This window comes from Dreissena polymorpha, chromosome 8, assembly GCF_020536995.1.
Source record: "Dreissena polymorpha isolate Duluth1 chromosome 8, UMN_Dpol_1.0, whole genome shotgun sequence".
NCBI classification, from domain to species: Eukaryota; Metazoa; Mollusca; class Bivalvia; order Myida; family Dreissenidae; genus Dreissena; species Dreissena polymorpha.
Genome location: NC_068362.1, coordinates 18,155,893 through 18,182,282, shown reverse-complemented (window position 1 = coordinate 18,182,282; position 26,390 = coordinate 18,155,893). Strand labels below are relative to the sequence as shown.

The window sequence follows — 26,390 nt, the reverse complement described above, 5'->3', positions numbered from 1 at the left end:
TTTAGAAAATAAACCTACAAACGAAACTTTTAAATGTTGAATACTATTAAATAATTATATTATCAAAAGTTAAATGCTTTTGAGTTTGCCTGGATTCGAACCTGGTCCCATGGTGAGCAATTCAATTCTTACACCAGATTGGAAAGTTTGACGACGCACACCGCACCTATGACAGTCCAGAATAGCTCACCTTCAACACTTGGTTCTACGGTGGGCTAAACAAAACAACAATTGACACTCCTCACAGGCATTAACAGGCGCAATGTACGTTACGATCGAATCATATGTATTGGAGCATGCCGCATATGAAGGATATTGAATTTGTTATTTGGCTTTCTGAATGCACGTACTTCGGTCTGATCGTGACATATGATTAATAAAATTGTCTTAAATTAATCTCTGCTCTAGAGCAAATTGCAAATAATTTTATTCGATTTATTTAAACGAATATATAATCTAAAATCCCTAAATATAAGTAACAGATATTTGTTTACCTTAAATAATAACAGTTTGCTTTCCCTAAATTTTGAAAAATTCCCTCATGTTACTGGTATGTGTTCCTCTGCAAGGCAATACATCTTTTGTAAGAGTGATGTTTACGCTGAAAGGTTCGATATACGGAAATACGAATTGTGGTGAAACCACTTTAACTTCATTACACCATTCAAAATATTTAAACGCAACTAGGCCTACTCGTATTTCTCATTCTACGAACATAATTGTTTTGGTATAAAAACATTTTGCACAATCATGGTCTGAATACTTGGGAGTGCTCAATTATTGTCTGAATACTTGGGAGTGTTTAGGTTGGGTAAATAATCTGTAGGTGGAATGTAAATGTGCAACCACTGGAAAGGCTGTAGCTTGGTAACGTGATATGATCAATAAGTGTGTAACAGAAGTAAGAAATATGACCCGTGCTCTGTGAAAGGGGTGCATAATGCATGTGCGTAAAGTGTCGTCCCAGATAAGACTGTGTTGTCCACAAAGGCTTATCAGGGACGACGCTTTCGCCTTAACTAAATTTTTGTTAAGAAGTGACTTTCTTTAAACGAACAATATCATTTAACCGGAAAGTATCGTCCCTGATAAGCCTGTGCGGACTGCACAGGCTAATCTGGGACGTCACTTTACGCACATGCATAAAAAACCCTTTTCACTGACTACGACTCATATGTTTTACTCTGCATTGTTATTCTAATCATATTATAAAAGTCATGTACAGTATTTCCACCAGTTATATAGAAATTCCCTTACGTAAAACGTAATATTTACTACATTGAAAAAAAAATGCATGATATTCATAATTAATATTAATACTATATTGTTTTCGTTAAAACAAAAATTACATATTCTCAAATTATATGCAACTTCCTACCAACTTCATTTAATTTTATGGCACCTAAAGGCTGTCTCATATTTGAGTGGGATTTCCAACTGCATATACATTTGGGTGTTAAGTACAGACATCTTTTAATGGTTACATCTTGATCCATCAACATTGTTAATGTCATTGTGCAAATTATGAGTGACGCAATCAATGATACGCTGACGAAAATTGTATACAATAAATCTACATTGCCAATATCCTGAGAGATCAAAACGGGCCCAAAGCCATATCTAAATATTAAGGATTTTACATCTGTGGCCCAGCAATTACGCCCGCGTTATCGATTGTTATTAACCTATTATAGCATTACTTGGGAAATATATTGTATACGACCAACGTACCTTAATTTGCTTTGGCAATGTTAGTGGAAACACAAAACTATATTTTGACACGTGGTTAAAACGAAACATTTGCGATTTATTTGAGATAAATGACTTATAACTCGACATTCACACTTTCCTGTAATTAGTAAATGTGCACACATGTTATATGTCGATATAAATTCCGTCTTAATATTTATTTTTCATAGGATTTATTAACGCAGTGAAAAGATAATGAAGCTCAGAAGCTCTTATGACACGAGCTTTATTAAGCCGTTTATTCCCACTAGCCTTTGGTATATCTTGGAAAACATAATATACGATTTAATAGCAACATTTAATTTAATCACTATCAAACTAACATGAATTTGAAAAATACAGTTACAGCCAATTTAAACAGACATTTTCTTCTCTCTGCCACCCTTCTTCCCCATAAATATCTACATGACCGTTTACAACCTCGAAATCAATACTTTTTTCTGTTTATGTTTCCTTCCCCCCCCCCCCTTTCAATTTCTATTTCTCATCCCCTGTAAAATTTCTTGTGTTTTTTTCCACCAATGTTAGTGGACTTGTATATACGTTGTATTCTGTATTATGTTTTTTGGACTTGTAAGTTGCATTTTGCATCTTGTATTGTCAATTTACTACGACGTCATGACATTATGTCATGCGTAAATATATTATTTATCGGGAGAGGGCTCCAATAAGGTTCGCCTTTCAGCCCAATCCTATGTCAATGTCATGTAACTTGTGAATATGATACTATGTCGTAATAAATAAGTTTAAACCAAACAGACAGCAACTTCGTAGCATTTCAAGTTCAGTGGATTTAACTGCAATCAAAGAGATTGTACATGTATTTGAATCCAATTTAAGTTACTTAATGTTAAACATTCACCACAGCTCCGAGTACCAGAATCGCATCTATTTCGGCACGACGAAATGAAGTATTAAGGATTTATGGGATGCGGTACTCATCCAATTTAGAGAGTACATTCGGATACTCAACAGACGTTGTAAAATGTGATAAGACGAACATTAGCGAAAAACATATTTGAATATTACCAGTTTCGAATCAAATGCCCAAATGCGGCATTTTATTTGTATCCTCTCTCTTAGCAGTACCGTTTCCATCGAATCGTCATCAAACTTTCTTGAAATGTGTGTAGACATAAATTTGAGGCCAAGTTCGCTATTGGGTTTTTGCCATTGATTTACATATAAACAGCGAAATCGCCGTTTTCTCTTGCTATTTTCCTTTCTCTGGAAATGTGTGTTGTGCCAAATGAAGGCAATGTTCGACAACGAGCGAAATCAAGAAATGGAAGTCACTTAAAGTTGTTGCCCCTTATTCATAGTATTTTTTTTCAATTCGCCGTTTTATCTCTGTTAAATCATGTACTTCTCCTGCCCATGACATTGCTTACATTATTCTTTGGCATTTTCATTTTTGTAATAAATGTGTGGCATTTGATAATGGTAAAAGTTGACAGGGTAATGCATTTGTAGTTTTATTTTATAAAAAAAATATTTGTAAAATATTCACTTTAATTGAAACATGAATGAATGCCGATCTGATATGTCGCGCAAGGACACAACACTGGGACAGATCAGCATTGACTTTTCTCGTAAAGTACGAAAGTTGATCTGGTTTGTTGTGCGCCGGAATGGTGGCTAGATCAGCACCTGGTTGTGCTGAGGTTGATAGCAAACTTCACAGACCTAAACGTATTATCTATAGCTTGAATAATCAAAATTAAGTATGATATAACAAGTTAAAAAAAACACACATTTTGCCTCTATTGTGAAGCAAAACAGAGATAGGAAAGCAAAATCTCAAGCGCTAATACCGGGCCTTTCAGTCTCCAGAAAATAAGACCTTGTCTGAGCCTGCATATTAAAGGTGGTATCACGGTCACCTTAAAAAGCGGTACATATGATTTCTGCTATATGAGTTAAACAATACGATTAGTGTTAGTATAAAACTATTTGACTATATAAAATATATTCCTCTTATTTACTTATAAATGAGCCGCGCTCTGTGAAAAGGGGATTTAATGCATGTGCGTAAAGCATCGTCCCAGATTAGCATTTGCAGTCCGCACAGGCTTATCCGGGACGATACATTCCGCCCGAACTGGATGTTTGCTAAAAAGATACATTAACACGAAAAATATCATTTAGGCGGAAAGTGTCGTCCCTGATTAGCCTGTGCGGACTGCGAATCTGGGACTACACTTGACGCACATGCATTAAACCCCCTTTACACAGAGCATGGCCCAAATCTGATTACGCTCGACACGCGAAAAGCGAAAACATCGTCAAACGCGTTTTCCTGCGAACGCTACTATTTGTATAAAGTGTCTAATTTTAAACTATCTGTTTTTGTTCTTAAGAAAATACATTGGTAGTATCTTGTTTCTTGATATTTTATCGCTTCGGCCTCGTTAATGTGCCATGCATTTTACTTTACATTAGTAGGAAGAGACTGCTTTGAAAATGAAATACGGTTTTCATTTACTAAAATATATTTGTGCATGTTTATGCTTTCAAAATGTGATATTCCATCTTTATTTAGTTTTTTATTAATCGAATCTTTGATCTTTTTAAATTGAATATATAGGATTACTTACTATGATTTATGTGTTCATTTTCCAACATTTACGACAACTTTGATGACTAATAAAAAAATTATTAAACAACGATATGTTGAGTTAGAAGTGGCTTGAACATTAAGTGTATATACAGTTCTCAACTTAACATTTGTACATTCACTTGCATAAGTGCCAGTGTTGCGATCGTTGTAATATTCGTTATTTGTATCGACCTGTTATTAAAATTAGAATTATTGTATTCTTGATGTGTGTCCCATATCATGAAACGAATGCTATATGAACTGTGCGAAGCTGCATACACGAATCCGTTTTATTGCTTTGCAGATCCTCAAATGAACACAATTGTACTGTCGAACTAGACCTTCAATAAAAAATGTTTGATAAAGGGACAACAAAACCAGTGCGAATATATTTCTTTATTGAATAAATGAGTCTTTATTATAGCTTTAAAATGCATTTTTATTAATGGGGCCTTTAAACAGATGTTTGCATGTTTTGAAGTTTGTCATTCAATGCTTTATATCGATAAATGTTAACATTGGATTTAAAAATATCCATTAAAAAAACATGAATAAAAGTAAAGAACGAAAAAAAGGAACCCTCAGCTGGGCTCCAACCACTGACCCCTCGAGTCCTGGAGTAAAAGTCTATCGCTTAGACCACTTTATACTTCATATAAGTAATCCTCGTAGTATAACAAAATATAACGACAACAACAAAACTCTCCGAATTATTCAATCGTTATGCGTTGCAACGCTTGATAATTTTCAGGCTTTTAAATCGTCAAAAGATGCATATAATGGATATTTTAGAGCATGGTAAATGATCAGTATTACTGTTTCCTCATTAATATCATAACTACAACAAACATTTGCGAATCTGAAACAATTTTTTATTAATTTTGTCAATTTACCAAAACGTGAATAGGCCCCTTAACGATTCGCGTTTACTGATTTAAGGATGTTCGATCGTTTCCACTTTACGGTAATTGATTCTCTATATCGTGAAAATTAAAAACCTTTATATATTTTCACGGTTTCAAAAGATTAGGTTGGAGTAAACGAGTGAAAATTCTAGTTTTACTGTTTTGATTATGCGCCTATAAATTTTCGGCATTTACATATTTTCGAGATAGGCCCCTTAACGATTCACGTTTACTGATTTAATAGCATATACACAGATAGAAACAAACTTTAATTGAACGGTTGTATAAATGTTTATCTAAAAACAAATACTTATATTGCGTATTAATGAAAAAAAGGTTTATACCATTCAAATAAAGCACCATGCTTTATTTATGTTCACATACGAACATATTTGTATCACATAAAATGATTATAGTCGGACTTCTTTTCCGAAAATATTTGCTTTTAGTGTACATGTATACAACAGTTGATATCCAAAAAGCTCAACACTTGGATTATGGATAGGTATTAAAACTTCGATATGTATTGATACAATCATTTTCGCTAAAAATGAACAAGCGTACAAATAATTTACATGTTATTTATGAAAATAATTCGTAAATAATCAAACATAAAAGATTCATGAGTACACGTCATAAGCGTTTTATATTATACGGAACAAAAGCAAAACAAAAATGTCATTTGTGCAAACTGCTTCCTAACATATATTGCAAATACTCATAACTTTACACGAGTTGTCAGGAGTAGTATTTATTTGTTATTGTGTATAAAAAAAAACTTAAATTAATTCGTCACATCAGCAAATCAGAAATTTTAGCATTTTCAGAGTTGATACACAATACCACATTCCAAGAGTATCCAGAGAGCAAAAGCTATCGTCACGAAATATGGATTTTGATAATAAATTGGAAAAATCAACATAATAATATTTACATATTTAAGGCAAAAACAACAGTTCATGCATTTAATCATTGACATTGCAAAGCACAAAATAAACAATTTTTTCTACACTACTGTTACGTAACATATTTCAATTTTCTTCAGTACTAGAGGAAATCAGACATTTCACCATTTCCCGGGCTGGCACTCCTTGACGCCTTCCATGCGACACTGGAACTCGAACGCTTGCGACAAACCGGAAAATAGTGCGCCCCGTATCCAAGCGTTGCTCCATGATATCGCCTCCCAAGCTAGATACAGCGGGTGTTCAGACTTCCAGAGGGATTTCAGATGCTGCAGGTATTCGTACGGTTTCAGAGCCGCAAAACCACCTTGTGCCGCGGGATCACTATACCAGGCCTGAACCTTTCCAACTTCAAACCAATCTTTCATCTCTGGGTGGATTTTGCTGATTTCGCGCACGGCAGTTGCAATAGCCTCTTCGTGACTTTGTGAGCCCAGAATAAGGACGTCCTGAGCCCACGAGTACACCATTAATATACGAGGCGTATAATCGGGAACTTTGGACTTGTCGTCATCAGGATAATGGAGTTGACCGATGATATCAGATGTATTGCTGAAACCCCCTTTACCGACATATTTTTGCCAGAATCTTTCCTTGCAATGCAGCATGATCTTCGTTGCTGTGTCATACGTAACACCTGCTATTGCATTTTGATTTTCCTTGCAAAGAAACGGAATATCAATCTGACGTTGTATATTCAGTGGGACTGTGATGAAGACTGCATCACATGTGTAGTTTGAAGCCTTTCCGGTAATGACGTTGGTTCCGCTGACATTCAGCTGAGAACTACATAGTATGCCTACCTTTGTGATGCTTTGCACCTTGAATCCATACATGAAATTGTTGCGTAGCTCAACATTTAGGTTCCATCCATGGTCATTTTTGTCAAGGAAGGCATTGGGTAGTGCAGACATCCCGTCCGTTGGGGTCTGCAAATCATCTCGCCAACAACCGCCTAAGATATCTCGCAATGTGTCCACCAATGATCCGCTGATGTTTGGTGAGTATGAATATACCTATGGTGAACAATATCATTATTTTATTTGGGGGAAAAAGCATTTGGAAATCAATACAATTCTATAGAAAGTTTAAATGAAAAATGTGTATAGAAAGACAGTTAAAGCATTGTACCTTGTAACCATCAATTTCTATCTCGGGCCATGGCTGAAGTTTCAGGTTATCGGGACGTGCGTAGGTCTCGCTTCGGAGGACGTCCTCAGTGGATAATTTGCTCCATTTCTCTACCCATATTGTCCTGTCATCTTCCGTTGCGTCTTCTCAAAGCTCCCTCAGTACGGGTGTAATAGTTTGTTCAATGTAGTCCACTAGAATGTATTACATGCATAATTATTTGTTTTATTATTAGAATACCCTCAAAGTGTATAGGTATATTGGTGTCACTCTTTCAATTGGATGGTCGGAAGTTGTTGGTTTTTTTTAACTGTGTCTTGAACCAAGTACATTAAGATGTCTCAAGTTATCAAGTGTGTGTCATTACCATGAAGTGTAGATATGCATACAACTGTTTTCATGCGCAATGATCTACACATTAAGGCGCTATGTGCCCATCACGTTAGTGACAAATTTCTTATTTTTCTAACTATTATGATTACATTAACACACAATGAAACTCAAAAACACTATATCATGAGAGAACTGCTTGTTATTATCCACTACTTTTAAAATATAAAAGCGACTATAAACATAATATGATACAAATTGGATCATCGCCTTGGAACGGCCAATTCAAAGGATAAGGGTTCTAAAATGTTTGAGGGCAAGCCGAACGTCACATTTGTGTCGTGTAATATATATCACGGACATAAACTTATAAATTAATATACAATTACAATGAAGCATAACCATCACATACGCAAATAGCTTTTTTACGCATGATAACAACTCACGTACTCCATTGATTTTTAGTTTTCCTTTCACATCTCCGCTTCCCGTCAGAAGCAACTTATCCCATCCCGGCCAATACTCGTCACTGTATTTCTTGTTATTTTTCTGAAAATCTGTCAAAGTGTGTCCAAAATACATTTGCACGTGCTTATTTTAATAATAGTAACGTTTATTAATGCATCAATTGTAATAATTACGTATATTTGTTTCTTTCTTAAGTTTTGTTTGTGTGGATATGCTTTGCTTCATTTCTCTACTCATCCAATTACTAACACTATTAAAGCACATACTGATTTTAAAGCGTTTGTATTTAACAACCTCCCATTTTTATTTTGTCTTCATACAGGTACGTGTAGGCATTTGGTTGGTAGTTCTGGAAACGTCGCATTTTAATACCAAAGTGCTCGCAATAGTGATGAGTCAGAAAGTGATTTGGCGGCAGACGCATTGCTCCACCTAAATTGAAATGTTGTGTCTTGATGGTCAACAACATACAACGTTGGGTATAAAGGTTAATGTATAATAACCATCGGAATGCTGTCCATCCGCGAAACCATGGTAGAATGTCTTGATTCTGCCTCCAACGAGATTATGCAGCTCAAGGATGGTCACCTGGAGCATTTAAGTTACCGAATATTAAACATGCCTTATAATAAAACTACCAATGGTTAACTATTAACAGTTTTTCCCAATTCTTCTTTGCACTTAAATAAATTCAAGCTATAAATGTGTATGCAGTCCCCATTATGTTTAATAGGTATTTCAATTGGGTCAAAAGTTTCATTTCATTTGGACAGGCGTGTGTTCTGATATTGTGGAAATGTAACGGTCATTAAGAATTCATACTCGGACGCTAAACAAGATGTATATCATGTAGAATGCCAAGGGTTTGCAGGCTAAAAGCCACTAAGGAAAACCTGATGGAAAAGGTATTTCAAAGTAGTATTTTTCCTTTGTAACTGTTTAAAATTGTAATATGTGAACATTAATGACGGAATTTATAATTGGAACTTACTTGGAAATTTTGAATTATTATCTATGTCGTCCATTATGCCATTATTTGTATTTATTATTGAAAGGTGCGTAGGATACGCGCAATTTGTAGCGACACGGTGAAGTAGCACTACGCTCCGTTATATAACACCGCAAATATATTGTAACTAATTACAAATTACAGCTACAACTGTATTAAAAAGATTATAAAATTTACATTGTGTCCGAATTGCGCCAACTCGAAAGCAATTACCAAACCGGAAATACCCGCCCCAACCACTTTGACGTCCTGGACTTTGGCTGGTTCCATCTCCACTCGATAGAGTGCATCTGCCTTCTTGGGGTCGTACTCCTTTGCCCAGGCATATCTGAGACCGCCTTCATATATACATTCCATGCGTTCTTTAAACAAGTCATCTTGCTGAATGAAAGTTTCAAACTCCATTGACATTTTAAAACAAAACAAACACAAAACAGTGTCGTTATCAATATTAAAACTTCTTTCCGAACAGTTGTTTACACCATCAGGTGCGGTCAGCCTTCGTTCACTTGTCAATTACATGGACTCATAATTTACCAAAACTAAAATGTCTTGCCATATCTATATAAGCATGCCCAAAGTAGGGTTATATTATACGTTTTAAGTCATATACATATATTTGAACACACATGCACTTAATCAAGCATTTATGAATGACCATACTCGTATTGCGTATGCATACGCCGTTGGTACCAACATCAGGATAGGATTGTAATACCGTAGAACTTCTTTAACTAGAGCTATCATGTGGATGACAGAAGGTATATCAGATCTGAATTGTTTTAGTGGCAATAAATGATTCAAGCGAATCACAATCGATTAATTAATTCACCAAACGTATCTTTGCAGCTCTATCTAACACATTAAATATAAACTTGCACATATATCTTACATTTACAAAACGTTATACAAGAATATCTTATCTTTTTACTTGCTTTTTCCAAAAGTTGAGACTGCGTCCCCCGCACGTAGTGTTCGCGCTGTACATTTCAATCCGTAGTTGATCAATACGCCGCATGGTCAACTATTGAGAGGCCTTATATATCTTTGTGGTTGCGACATGTACTCGCTCAATAAGGATATTTTTACTTCATTTCGTGAAATAATTATGTAATGAAAACGGCCATTATTTTTCTTATTTGGTTTTCGGTAATATTTTTATAAACACAAATCTACTTTAAATAGTATCATCCTCCATCATCATAATCATCATCATCTTCTTCATCATCACCATCATCATCATCATCATCATCACCATCATCACCATCATTATCATCACCACCATCATCATCATCATTATCACCACCACCATCATCATCATCATCATTATCATCATCATCATCACCATCATCGTCATCATCAGCATCATTATCATCACCACCATCATCATCATCATCATAATCATTATCATCCTCATCATCATCATCACCATCAACATCATCGTCATCATCTACACCATCATCACCACCATCATCATCATCATCATCATCGTCATCATCATCATCATCATCACCTTTTCCGGTTGCTGTTTGGGGGAAATGCCGACAGTGGCACAGAGTTTCTCAGCCAGTCTGGTATGATTTCGACTGCCGGGATTATCTCATCCATGTAGAAGAATGTCCACTCTTTCAAATTGTTCATCGAGCTTTTCATCTGACGGCCTCGACGGTTGCTTCCATCTAGCATGCCCTTGGACAAACTCTTGCATAGAGTCGTGCCTGGTGACTTGCACAAACCAAGCCAGCGTTCGTCGTTTGATTATCGCCAGATGGCTCATGAGGACCAACAAGTGCTGTTGTCATGTTCAGGACTTACGTGTTGGTCTTGCCCCTTAAGTAGGAGAAGCGGATTAGTTTTCGTTTACACTTTTGTTCAAAGTCCTGTCTCGCTGCTATACAGAATGATTGAGGCTTCAGGAGTCTGTGCTTGGTGGGGAAGCTGATGGAGCTACCTGTTCACAAACTACATGCCTAGTCTGGCCATTGAGCCGCTTGCCATGGCAATTTGTATTCGGTTCTAAGCGGTACCAGTACCATCCCTTGACAGGGCTACTTAAAAAACTTGAAGTTGGTCACCTCTTTCAGCTTCTTGTCGATAATGGTGATGTTTGCGCTAATAATGTTCGTGCTGTAGACTATTCTATTCTACTTGTTCGTGCTGGCATCCATCCAATACGCTCATGCTCTTTCATCTAGTCTATTGTTGAGGTCAGGTTTAGGTTGCGTCTGCAACCGATAGAGATGAAAGGGTGGTGGTCTTGGAGAGATTCCTGAATTATCCCTCTCAACGGCATGATTAAACATAACGGAGAAGAGCAGACATCACTTACGGATGCCAAGGTATGTCTTCAAGAAGTCACTCATCTATCCATTGAAACGTATGCTTACGTTTCCGTCGAGTTCTTGGATGGCTTGCATCATCCTTTCGTACATGCTGAAGACCACGGACCATCATGCCGTACGCGGCCAACGATTTCTTTAAGTCGATTGGGTTGCAGGTCTTGCAGATTCTGGAGTTGAAGAATAGATTCACTGTGCTCCGTCCAGCTCTCTCTGATTTCTTTGCGGCCAGCAGTTTCTCCACATTGTTTTGCAGTCGGTTGAGGATGAAGCGTAGCATGACTTTGCTGGGATTTTTGTTGAGGCTGATTGCGCTGTAATGTCTGCACAGCATGGGGTTGCCGTTTTTCGATAGGGATATGACCAGAGACTGGGTCCACCCTTTGGGCCACTTCTACTCCTCCCAGACTACGACGCTTTCCGCTTTTATGATATTTTTCGTTTCAAGAAAGTCTCTTTTTAGCAAAAATCCTGTTAAGGCGGACAGTGACTGCACAGGCTAATCTTGGATGACACTTTACGCACATGCATTAAACCCCTTCTCACAGAGCATGGCTCATATAAGGTTAATGTGCTGATTGAAGGCACCCTATATTTTTTCCTTTTTAATAAACTGGTCGGCTAGTGAATTAAGAATATTACTCCTCAAAGTATTATTTTAATCTTTATATGTATTTGTCCAGATTTGGTTCGGTGCTCCCGAACACAAACGCGTAATTGTGTTGGCCTTGGTGTAGTTCGACCGCTTACAAATAGTATTCTACATTTTATCTGCTGGGTTTGCATATTTGTTTGTAAAGGGACTTGTTCAACGATTTTGTTAAGAAAATAGACCTACTAACGAAACTTTTAAATGTTAAATAATCTAAAATACATATCTTAAGTCGAAAAATGCTTTTGAGTTTGCCTGGATTCGAACCTGGTACAATGGTGAGCACACCGCACGACATACGACGACGGACGCCGCGCTTAAGACAGCCCAGAATAACTCACCTTCAACACTTTGTTCTATGGTGGGCTAATCAAAACAAAAATTGACACTTCTCACAGGCATTAACATGTGAAAAGTACGTTACGATCAAGTCATATGAAATGGAACATGCCGCGTATATAGTCTAATGCATTTGTTATTTAGTTTTCTAAATGCACATGCTACATTCTGATCATGACATATGATTAGTAAAATTGTCATAAATTATTGTCTGTTCCAAAGCATCTTGCAAGTAATTTTATTTTAACGATTTATACAAAAGATTATATAAACCTAAATCCATAAATATATGTAACAGTTATTTGTTTACCTTAAATAATTACAGTTTGCTTTCCCTGAATAAAGAAAATTTCCCTCATTCCACTCGTATTCAAGTTGTTCCTCTGCAAGGCAATACATCTTATTTAAGAGTGATAGTTCCGCTAAAAAATTCGATAAACGGAAATACGAATCGTGGTAAAATCACTTTTCAAACTTTATTACATCATTTAAAATATTTAAACGCAACTACTCATGTTTATCATTCCACGAACATAATTATTTTTAAATAAAAGCATTTTGCAAATCACGAGGATTTTTATCCCTTCTGTGCGGCGCACGTGTACAAATTTGCCGCATAGACAGGTTTTGCTGAAATAATTATTCATTCTATACACATACGGATACTACAATGACACTAATAATGATGATTATTATGATGGTTAAAATCTTTGTCAGAATGTACTTCTTTACAAGAATCTTGTTAACGACACCAGTGCAACCTTTCTTTCCGATCTGGTTACATCGTGATAGATCTTGGTAAAATATTTGCAAAGTTTGAAACTTAAGCAAGAACAAATGGAAACAGAAAATGAGATACTCATATATCCCATTCTTTAAATCATTCAACACAAATTTAGTTTGACGACTTTCCGTTAATCTTGTAGCTCTAGGTAACTGTATCAAGAATAACTCTCCTTACACTGTTTTTAGAGGTTTATTAGTTCTATATTAAAGACGATCATGCTTCTCCCATAGATTGCTGAAGTTGCATTTAATTAACGAATCAACTTAACAGCATACAGTGTAAGTCACTTCAGACCTCAACCCACGCTGAATAAATATAATCAATGCAATTATGCATTACAGGTAAATTTACGTGGGTTGTTTCACATAGAAATGGCAATCTCTTTTTAAGAACGCGAACAGGAGATGCTTTAAATATCGCTAACGATGAACGGTTCACATACCTTCTAATCTATCCAGTACAATCGCATGCGAAGGTTTTGATCTATTCTTCTGAAGTATTTTAAAGGGGCCTTTTCAAGTTTTGGTAAATTGACAAAATAAAAAAAAATTTCATATTCGCAAATGTTCGTTGTAGTTATCTATAATCTATCAATATATGGGGCTTTATTCAACATCTTTAAAAAAAATGCTTCGTTCCCGAATGGCGACACGAAATGATAAAGTGTTGTATGATAGATGTTTAGCACATCGCCTCACGTTAAACCCATCTTTTGTTTTTCACAATCGAGAAAAACAAATCATTCTGTATCACTTAGTATTCGAGTCCAGACACAATATATTTCAAGATTAACCCCTGGGCATAATACATAACCTATTTTAGCTACATGTACCAATGCTCCATCTCGAAACTTGTCGGTCTTGAATAACTGAATAAAATTAGTTAAATTACTCATTTATATTTGGTAAATAATAATTTAAGCACATCTCTTTAAATGAAACAGCTCATTACTTCTTACAAATATACCATAGGACAGTAACTGTGCACACATTGTCCCTTGGTTATACACATTATTTTCGTGATACAAATAGTGAAACATTTTTTCAGTACAGATACAGAATTTGGTTCTTTTCTTTTCCAAGGTTTGCTCAATTTCTTCTTAGCAGCCTCAAAAACATTTTAGCTAAATTAGAATCGGTTGGTGAGTGTAAGTCCAACAAATCACGATGCCTCTTTATACTATAAAAAACATCCCCAATAGGACTTCGGGAGAGACAGACGGACGGACGGACAGACAGACAGACAGACAGACTGACAGAAAGACAGGCAGGCAGGTAGACAGACAGACAGAGAGGCAGAATGACAGGCAGGCTGGCAGGCAGCTAGCCAGCCAGCCAGCCAGCCAGCCAGCCAGCCAGCCAGACAGACAGACAGACAGACAGACAGACAGACAGACAGACAGACAGACAGACAGACAGACAGACAGACAGACAGACAGACAGACAGACAGACAGACAGACAGACAGACAGACAGACAGACAGACAGACAGACAGACAGACAGACAGACAGACAGACAGACAGACAGACAGACAGACAGGCAGGCAGGCAGACAGACAGACAGACAGACAGACAGATGGATAGATAGATAGATCGCCGGAGATGAACAAGTAAATAAACATAACGTGTTACTTTACAAGAACAATAAATACTACACCAATATAGACAATACAAATATAGAAATATTACACGAATAAACGGTTGAGACGGTTTGTTTTCCGGAATAATTGTGGGGGTATCTTCAAAAGAAAATATGTCAGAGTTTGTGACACGTTTTAAGTAATTATCGAATTTTTAATGACCGCTAATTAGTACATTGAACTTACAACTGTAAGTATCGATTTGAAAATAACATTTTCGGATCATTCTGTAAAAGAGCTTTCTAGCGTACACAACACTTTTAAAAGCAATCGGAATAATAAATCACGGAATAACAATCAGTGGTAAACGTATATAAGTGCCTCACATTAAAGGAGCGAGTCAAGTGTTTGAAACTGTTTGAATCTGGAAAAGGTTCGCGTGTAATAGCAAATGAGCTCTGCTTTTTGTGTGATGTTTGCGAACGAATAACTTTTAACAGACTTTTTGCGTCTTTTTCTTTGAATTAGAACAGTACAATTACACCGTACTGTCGGTTTATGACAGTGAATCCGCCTTTTAGACTTGTGCGGTCGTGACGTCAACGGCACGTGACAAGCTTTATTTACTGAATGAACGAGATGCATGTGTAAACAATTATAAGAGCGCTAAAGTCATTGCTTTAGCTTAACAATATGAAACTAAATTAATATATAAGAAATTATTCTGTATTATTCAATGTACACACGTAAGTAATTTCTGTTATAATGCTTAGTTAACGGCAATGAGCCTTTGTTTTACACTGTATGCACACGACTGGGTGGGGTAACGACGTAGCAATACTACCAACTGACAAACCATCTTAAAATTGTGATCCAAATTCAACGGTCACCTGTGGACAACGGTCACTTTGATCATTTCCATTGATGGTCTGTCTGTCTGCCTCTGCCTGCCTGCCTGTCTGTCTGTCTGTCTGTCTGTCTGTCTATCTATCTGTCTGTCTGTCTGTATGTCGGTCGGTCTGTCTGTCTGTTGTCTGTCTGTCTGTCTGTCTGTCTGTCTGTCTGTCTGTCTGTCTGTCACGAAATTCTATTGGGGATGCTTTTGATAGTATAAAGAGGTATCATGATTTGTTGGACTAACACTCATCAACCGGTTCTAATTTAGTTAAAAATGTGTTTGAGGCTGCTAAGAAGAAACTGAGAAAACCTTTGAAAATAAACAGATTTGATAAAATAATTATTAACCAAATTTATATGAGTAATTTCATTCATTTATCTAAGACCGACAAGTTTTGGGATGGAAGTTATTCAGAATGTTTTGTTTTTTTGCATAATTGTCAACAAAGTCTGCATTTATAAATCGATAGTTTCGTAATAGAATGTAATAAACATACGATACTTATATCAAAGTAAAGGGAATTTAATTTCCTTTAAAATAGTATAGCATTTGTTTTCATGTGACAATATTTCATACAGTAAAAACAGACAAAAGCAACATGGGTATCTGCAATCTATTGATTTCTAGGATTATCAACAGATAATCACCGATAAGCTGGGGTTGCTTCCTGAATAACATTCCAGCCACACTAAAAGCAGAATGATCTCGAATGATCTGCTATTTGACTGTCACACGGCAATAAATGTCGACAATTATACGTATATTTTATGCTTTTTCAGGGCTGATTACACAAAATGTTTTTATGTTCGTTTCAACTGTACTCTCGTAGCCAGTAGTTTGCCACTTTAATTCCGAATCATTGCTAAAATCACCTAATTAAATATTAAATCTTAGGAAAATCTTACAAGTCTTTGTTTATTAATTGTCTCGTTATAGTATAAGGTTATGTTTCACTATTGCGGCATGTTGGGCTAACTGAATTGGTTGGTTAATCAATACGGTTGGCCGTGTGAAAGCTTCAATATTGACTTTAAAAGACTGTATACATGTTTTACCTCTAAATTGAGTATTTTTTCTTGTGGTTTTCATGTATATGAGTATATGTGCAATAATTTTAACAACTCTTCCTATATGATAGTGATTTTTGGACAAAAGTTTTTAAGGAGTGAGTATCCCTATTTTAAAAAACTATGTTTATTCAGTGTAAAATCGTCTCATACCAAAGTTCAACGGTTTACGCACGTGTATAAAATTATGCTTGAATAAGAAAACTGACAACTTTACCATTCTGTGTCTGTTATCTTTTGCTTTTTGTGCTATAGGCTGCTTTTCTTAAACAGCACAAACAAATTGTAATTTGTGAAAATCCATGAAAAACAACACTTCCCTTTAATGCTTCATTATATCTACTAATGGTAACATTCGAATTTAATGAAGCCTTAAAAGTACAGATTTTCAAGTATGATGGCATGTATTGCATGCTAACTAGTTTTCAACCAGACTTTTGGTGTGAAAAACCTAAACCAATTATTAATTTTGATACATATAGCTTATTTTACCATACTCTTTTGTATTCTTTTAAATAAAGTATTATGTAACCTCTGTATTGTTTTAATTAAACATGTGGATGGTAATTGATGTGCACAAATAACTTATCTGACCTTTGATTGATATTTTTCAGTTTAAATTTATAAAATAATATACATAAAAAATGGTTTTAAACCCTCATAAATCTGTAATGCATAATTAACTGGCACTTGCATATTAGCAAATTTACAACGGTAAAACCTTTAAAGGGAGATTATACGATTTTGTCAAATATTTATGAATTTATATATGATGTGTAAAAAACTTATTATACATATATTTCAATATAAATTTAAATAAAAGTTAAGAAGAACATGTGTCGAAAAATGCGAAATTAGCCAGATAATTAATTCTGAAATCACAATGTCTGTAGAGTCGAAATCGCCAGCATGTATATCATGCATGTACGATGTGAATCTAAATTTAGTTTTACGGATCATTTTAATTTCCTGCAACGAAATCTATTCATGTCGTCACACGAACACTAACTCCGATCCTAATAAAAAGACGAATGCTTCGGTTATTGTAGGAAAATATGTACGAAATATCTTCGTCACAATCGACTCGGGACGCTAATATGTCTTTGCTGCATTTTATGAAATTCGTCTTCAATATATAATTTTTCTTGCCTATTTTGTGTTATTGTAACATACTTTTATCAATTTATTACAATTTACAACATATAAAATCGTATAATCTCCCTTTAACTACACACAGTGTTATTTAAAACAACTGGCACTGAGATGTGGATGCAGATGTCAAGCTGTGGGCAAGATACGGGGTGGGGGGGGGGGGAGACTGGAGAGACTCGCCAAGAACCAAGACTCCTGGATGATTTATGCGAGACAGGATCGCAGGCAAAGATATATGCAAATATATATATATTATTTATTATATATTAACATTGTAAATAATAGACATGCTGTAATTGTATTCTTACGATCTATTTCATTGATATTATCAGATATAAACGATGAAATACACCTTTCTGTAATGTATTCTTTAAGTACCCATTAATCATCTGTCTAGGGGAATTTGAAATTCTAATCAGTTATTATCAACACCCCCATAGTGAAATATGGTTTCAAAACTTTTGTTTTACCTTTTTCACTTGTGTTCATATATTATCTGATTACTGTATACGTACATAGACAAAGACACACAGAGACATTATGTAACCATAAATAATACAATCCGATATTTTAGGTGGGTACATGTGCCGCGCGTCAGAAGTCAGACCCATTAAAACCTGCCAAGAAACCTGAGCTCCAGCAAATAAAGGTATTACAAACGTACAATATGCCCCGTTAAAACACACAAGAATCTACTACACAAAAACATTATAAGGAGACACTTTCATTTAAAGCGAACGGCCTATTGCCTTAACAGGACAACACATTGATAAAGTGATTGATATTATATATCGTGTATACAGAAACTCTTTTTTATATACATATAACGTAAAGTAATGTATAAATGTACAAATTACCTTTAGTTTATAAACAATGTGCTTTATATAAAATTCTTTGTTCTGTATACATTTTGTAACTGCAATAAGGAAAAATGTGATTCAATGATGCATACTGTTACATCAGTGCATTTTAATCTGGGAAGCTTGTATTGTAGCTGTTTCTTAAATTACAGGCCTCCGGCCCCATCTAGCTAGTTGGCGTCGACCTGATTCAAAGAGACGTATAGTGGCCACAAGTACATATTCACCGCCACTGACGGTACGAAGCGGGTTGAAGCATACCCTAGTAAGTCGCCTGGTCTAATAGTCAAAAAGTTGTCTAATGGTAAGTAAATCGTCTGGTATAGTGGTTATTCATTCCACAGTCAGAAGTTTGTGTTAATGAGAAAGATGAGACTGACTATAACAAGATAATGATAACAATAATAAAAACGAAATTACTTAAACTTCATTTTGTTATGTAATGACTTCTGAAAAAGGCTGTTGACACTTTGATCGCAACATTCAATACGACTCTTGGGATTTGAAAATCAGTTAAAGCCCTGTTCAAAATTTAGCTAGAAGCATAGCGTTTTTATTTTCTACCAAAGGGTGATACACAAAAACACGTGCACAACTGCGTATCATAAGAAATAATGCATTCGAATTTGATTGTTGTACGTGGAAATACATTATGTAGGAGATTTTTTCCTGAAAATTTGCGACGCACGAACAGATTGACAGACGCTCATGTTTATTTCATTGTATAAAATATATATGAGCCGTGCTCTGTGAAAAGGGGGTTAAAGCATGTGCGTAAAGTGTCGTCCCAGATTAGCCTTTGCAGTCCGCACAGGCTAATCAGGGATAACACTTTTCGCCTCAACTGGATTTCGGCTAAGAAGAGACTTTATTTAAACGAAAACTACTAGTATCATACAAGCGGCCCTTATTAGCCTGTGCGGACTGCACATGTTAATCTGGGACGACACTTTACGCACATGCATTAAACCGCTTTTTCACAGAGTACGGCGCATTTATTATACAATCTTGTTAAAAGTCGTTTGCGCAACGCAGATCCGGCTAAAACTGGTTGAGCCAAATTACATGTATCTGAACATAAAAAGTTGCAGTTGCAAAAGTACATCGACAGCTTGGGCAACAACTTTGTGTAAAGCGTGGCGTCAGCATGACATTAAAAAATATACTAATTGCTTTCATTTATTTCAAAGCTAATTTTATGAGATACTGCCATATGTGCTCAACAGTGGACTACATTAAAATTGACAATTAAATTTATTCATAATATTCACAGATTTGTTACTGATATACTGTCACATCTGCTTAACAGATAAACTCATTCTCACAAAATCTATACTAATAGCGTCGCTGATACTCAAACTACATTAACTTGATTATTAATGTTCGTATAAATACAAAGTGAAACAAATATTATGTACATATGTATACATATAGGATGTGATATGTTTCCGTTGATAACACTGATGGATAGTTTGTCTTGGATAGCACATGACTAAGGAAAAAATAAACTATTTAAGAAGCATCATAATGCATTACACACATATGAATGACAACTTGTATCATTATTTTGAAGTCGGCCATTTAATACATGTACATTTTTATTCAATATCTATCCTATCCCCAAAACAGGAAATATGGCAAGTCGTTTTTGACGATGCTGCTTCAGCGAAGCATCTCGTCTAAGTTATCATACCATGACAAAATTCTTCACAATGGCGACCTATGTAAATTACCGAGCCACTCCGATTGAGTTAGCTAAATTTTCTCAATCGGCATACCTCGCTGATTTATCATTGATAAAGGTAAAGGCGGCTTGGTTCCCGTCCTCTTTCAAATTTATCGAGAGGTTCGAGACAGAAACCAAACACGAAACTGCCAGGTGGCACCTCAAACGCTGTGACGCTGGAAAACCCCCAAATGTAGTTATTTTTAGATTTGATCGAGAATGTAACCCGCCTCCCAGTTTCGCTGAATGGGTAAAGTTCCCCTCGGGTACTCCTTCCCCGTACCCCCATTTTTTTTCCTACCAAATTTTGTTCGTGCCCAATTTTTTTTCATACCCATTTTTTTTTCGTACCCATTTTTTTCGTACCCAAATTTTTATTTGGTACCCACATTTTTTTCGTACCCAATTTTTTTTTCTCACACAATTTTTTTTTTGGCATAATTGTTTCGTACCATAAATATTTGTACCCAATTTTTTTTTTCCTACCTAAATTTTCGTACCCACATACACAATTGTGGTGATATAGATAAACTTAAATTGATGCTTTTATATCCATCCTCTTCAAAAGCACCAGTACTGTCAGTACTTTGATTTATAACTGAATTGAAGTGGCATCTCATAACAAAACACTAATTTTTTATAAGCAGTCGGGTTATCATACACAAAAGGATTTTAGGTTCCCAAAACCTAGAGTAATTACGGTATTCAAAGCAAAACTGGACAATATCCATGCAAACAATGATATCTTTTAATAAACAGTTAAAGAGAAAAACGGAAATGTAAAACAGATACAGAGTTAAGGAGAGAATGGAAGTCTTTGAGTGGCTGGGTCAATCGACAAAAGATTTTGAAGGCCATGCACAACGTGACAGATCTGTACGTGTATCAACCCTGATAAAAATGGACATCAGTGAAAACTATACCCTAAAAACTCTAGAAGAAATTCAGCATGTTTATTGAAATATAAACGAGAATAGTCGATATTGTTATTATAGCTCGATTTCATCAAAAGCCGATGATTGACACCCTTTCGAGTCCATGTCCTGGGTAGAACCAGTACTTTGGAGATCTAATGAAAGCTATCACAGTTGGGATCGAACCCTTGACCTGTCGGTCCTTTAAAGGAAACCATATTCACTACGCAGCGGCGACCTTCATTGTTTTCATTTTATTATATTTGACCTTGATTCTTGACCTTGACTTTTCACCGATGAGCATGGGAGTTTCATGTGACAAATTTACTGATCATGGGGAATAACTCAATGAAGTTATATTGAAATTCTTAAAGTCATGTCAAAGTTAAAGAGCGCAAAAAAATCATTAACGTATACCTTGAGTTGTGACCATGAGCTTTGACCGAGAAACATGGGGATTATATTCACATCGTCTGCTCATGGGAAATAATAATCTGATGTAATAATAAAATCCTTCAAGAAAAATTAAGTTTCAACGAGGAAACTAAACTGTATTGTCTTTAACGTTTGATTTGTGACATTGATTTTTCATCGAGGAGCTGGGAGGCCCCCTCGACACGAAGTCGGGTCATGATGAATAATACTCCGAATTAAATCAAAAGCATCATAGGGATGTAAAAGTGATATAGCAAACACGCAATCTGAATGGATGATCGAAAAGAAAACAACCCACCCTTCTACGTAGTTAGACTACTAAATTTCATGTATTCATCAAATTGGATGTCAGACAAGACGGCTTTAGGTCCTGACAAAACCATATAAATACGATGGAACTATTATTTTGATACTAACTAAACTAATTGTTAAAATCCTCGTGCATACCGTGGAAGAGAGGACATATCTGCAATGTGATGATGCCTCCTTAAGAATGAACTGCCCAAGCGACACATCGATCAAGAATTAGGAATGCCCCCCCCCCCCAGATGGATCAAGAAAGTACACGTGGTGTGACGAAAGAACGGGGCATCGTCAAATAAGGGATTGTGTGTATATCGCTTATGATTGAATATTTGAGTCGCGTTCTGAGAAAAGTGGTCATAATGCATGTGCGTAAAGTATTGTCCCAGATTTGATTTTTGCTAAGAAGAGACTTCATTGAAACGAAAAATGTCATAAAATCGGAAAGTGTCGTCCCTGATTAGCCTGTGCGGACTGCACAGGCTGATCTGGGACGACACTTTACGCACATGCATGATGCCCAGTTTTCTCAGAACACAACTCATTAAACCTGAGCAATGTAAAAGCAAATGTATGATTATAAGATTCCTCACACTGCCCGAGACTTTGTCGGTATAAAAGGAGCTCTTATGAATGAAAATATCTTTACTTGTGTCAAAACAAATCTATTTAATAGTGGTAAAATCCCTATATATTATTTGTGAACAATGGTATATTGTAACATTATATTCCTGTCAAAACTCAATGTCTTAAAGAACCAGGGGTAAACAAGCAAAAGTCATTTTGGCGCTTTATCGCAACGTGACGTAAATTCGGTGTTACGTCATGCAATAAGACGATATTGTTTACGTATCAGAAAATGGCGGACAAACAATCTCGACGTAACAAACGAACAAAAAGAAATCGCGAAAATATTGAGAGAACCGAGTATGACGACGACTGCATTTACCATCAAAACCCGGAACTCAGGTCCGATGTTCAGCGGCGGGAATGCCTAGTTCGTATCCCATCCGTTGTGGACGAAATCAAGTCCGCTAAAGGTGACTATAAACATCTCTACATACCTGGTGGCGATTTTCTAATCCAAAAAAAGACGGACGAACTTTTGCACGGTCTTAAAAGCAGCATCGCGTGTATACAGAGAGTTGAGAACGAGATAGCTTACTCCAAAAGAGAAATCGCTGAGCTAAAAAACGACTTCAAGAAACTTGAAGACGACTTATCGAATGTTTCGGGACTCCAAAGCCGGACGATAAGCACAGCGCAATGTCGTATGCGTGAGATCGACTTCGTGATGTACCAGAACAAAGTCATTAATCATTTGATAGGAGCGGCAGAGAAGATCGAACTTCATGATACCATCGATGGTGACCATATATGGTTTGCGAATCCGGACAATATTGGCACGGATATCGATGCGATTTTTAACAAAGCGGAATCAAGGGGGACGCTGGAGTTGTCGGCCTTGGATTTTCTCATTCGAAAGCAGAATAGTAATAGTCAGTTTGAACAGAGAGACCAATCAAACTAACATTATAGAATATTCAAAAATAATTACACACATCGCTTTAAAGTTTAAGAGTTTGTGGACTTAGTTATGTTTCAACTTAATTAATTTAAATAAAGTTATAACATTCGCTGACACAGTCGAACACTTTTAATCCGAAAATAAGCATGAGTCGTAAGAACATTATGTTTCAAGTTATGTAATTTCTTACGAAGGAAGGTATTTTAATATTTATAGTATTATTGTTTCATTTTTAATGTCGCCTGAATAAAGAGTTACGTTGATTTTTAAAGATTTTTTTTGGATTTTATCATTTTCCGTACCTGCTTTTAGTTTACGGACCATCTATGGACACTCTTTTTTGACAAAAATAATTAGTGTTCGTGACTCGATTTTTTTCGGCCACCCAGATTATCCCCAAAAATTAATTATTCTTAATTTTCGGACCTTTGCATCACTATTAGAAATCAACAAATTTGCGTGAATCCAGTTACACATCATACTTGTGTATTACAACCCGATAACGGTCATAAAACCTGGTAGACGAAGTGAACAATTACAGTCACCGGGCAAAAACACGTGCTTTATTTTAGTATTTAGATAAGTATATCGTTAATAGATTACTCTCTTCACTCGATTTTTACTGAGAGGAAACGATGAGTTATGAATAATGAATCCGCGCTTTTTTGGTGTGAATCCGTTCTGGAACAACTGTATGATGTATATTAGTGCAAAATATGTTCATTTGATTGATTATGAAAATGCATGAGGGATATTGTCAGAGTTCCTTTAAATTTTTGGACATATCGTTGATTGAGAGTATCAACATTTTCCGACACGAACAAATTAAATAATTTTAAGTGTCCGCGAACTTAGATTAGTAACGGTATAAATAGTACGTGTTTTAATATGCGTCTGACTCAATTAAGACATTGAAAAAAAATATATTCGATATTTGGTTACTCACTTAAAGGAAACTAAGCTATATTGCAATATTAAGATAAGGAATATATGCTATTATTCTTGACCTGTACGTACCTTAGATTCTCACTCGGCGCAGTATAAATAAATGTACGGTTTGTTTGATAATAAACAATAACCAATAGAATGTTGTTTAACGCACAGTTTCGCAACTACATACTTTTGAAACAGTACCATTTGAGCGGTCCCCGGAAATAATACATGCATCCTACGCAACTAAGGACCAAATATAAAGACAGCCGCGCAAAAAAATCGACCGAAAAACGCATGTCTATGCACAAAATGGTGATTTTCGAGAATATGTATGACCTATTTTTTTCTGAACATTCATAAAATATTGATTGAAACGTTCATGATTTATTTAAAATGGAAAGCGTACAACGATAAGGGGACCATTTCGAAAACGATTACGAAAATGGGGCCTTTTCGAAAACGATTGGCGCAAATGTTATTAAAAGACGTAAATGTTCACTTAAAGAAAGTGAATGATACCTCAAAATATTACATTCTACGAACACAATATTTTCTTAGAAATCGACAAAGGAGCGCAAAAGTCGACCTATTTCATCTTCATCAGCTGCCTTTCGAAAACGACAGAAGAGTAATTTCTTGCAATAAACCACACAGCAGTTTGTACTGTTAGCGAGCGGAAGAACGTATTTGAAGAGCGTCCCCTACATATCAGAAAAGTAACACCCAGACGTCGTGTGGCTCCATTACTGTTCAGTTTTTATTGATTTGTATTCAAAAAATACATTCTTAAGTCGGGAAAAAATGATGACCGACAAGATACATGTTTAAACAAGTCATGCGCAATAACGTCGACTCACGCGCGACAGTTACACATACAGGCGTTTACAAAAAAATACTGTTAACATTGACGATTTAATGAATTAATTTTAATGACATTAATATCTTTTATTTTATGCTTTCCGGTGGTTTATAAAGAAATATCAGTGAATTAAAACTGATAATTTCATTGTTGCAATCAGTGAAAATTAACAGTGAAAATTATCGATAATTTTCACTGTTTACTGTGAAATGACGTCATTTTTTTTTACAAATGACGTCATTATCCAAGCGAAATTCTTTAGTTAAACTCTTTAACAATGTACATAAACTGTGAAAAAGTGCATAAAATAAAAAGAAAATTTGTTGAATTCGGTGGAATATCGATTTTAATTCACTCGTGATCATAGAAAAAATATATTTTCACTCGTGGCTACGCCACTCGTGAAAATATTATTTTCTATGATCACTCGTGAATTATAATCGATAATCCACTGAATCCAACAAATATCCTCTATATATTAGTATGCGAATTGGAAAATTGACCGATTTAATAAATTAATTTTAATGGCATTAGTATCTCCTATTAGTATGCGAATTGGAAAATTACATAAAACACGTCACAAAGTTCATAAGCAGTTCCAGATGGGAGGGGGAGGGGGCGCCCTTGAGCTGTTTTGGTGTCTTTCCGCGCATCATCATCATCATCATCATCATCATCATCATCATCATCATCATCATCATCATCATCATCATCATCATCATCATCTTCATCATCATCATCATCATCATCATCATCATCATCATATCATCATCATCATCATCATCACCACCACCATCATCATCATCATCATCATCATCATCACCATCATCACCATCATCATCATCATCATCATCATCATCATCA

At 35.8% G+C, this 26,390-nt stretch overlaps 1 protein-coding gene across 1 annotated transcript in view; it reads right to left on the bottom strand.

Moving 5' to 3' along the window:
* The window catches only part of LOC127841634 (flavin-dependent L-tryptophan oxidase RebO-like), a 138,482-nt gene that overhangs the window by 8,823 nt on the left and 103,269 nt on the right, over window positions 1-26,390 (bottom strand). The gene's annotated exons all lie outside the window — the stretch shown is intronic.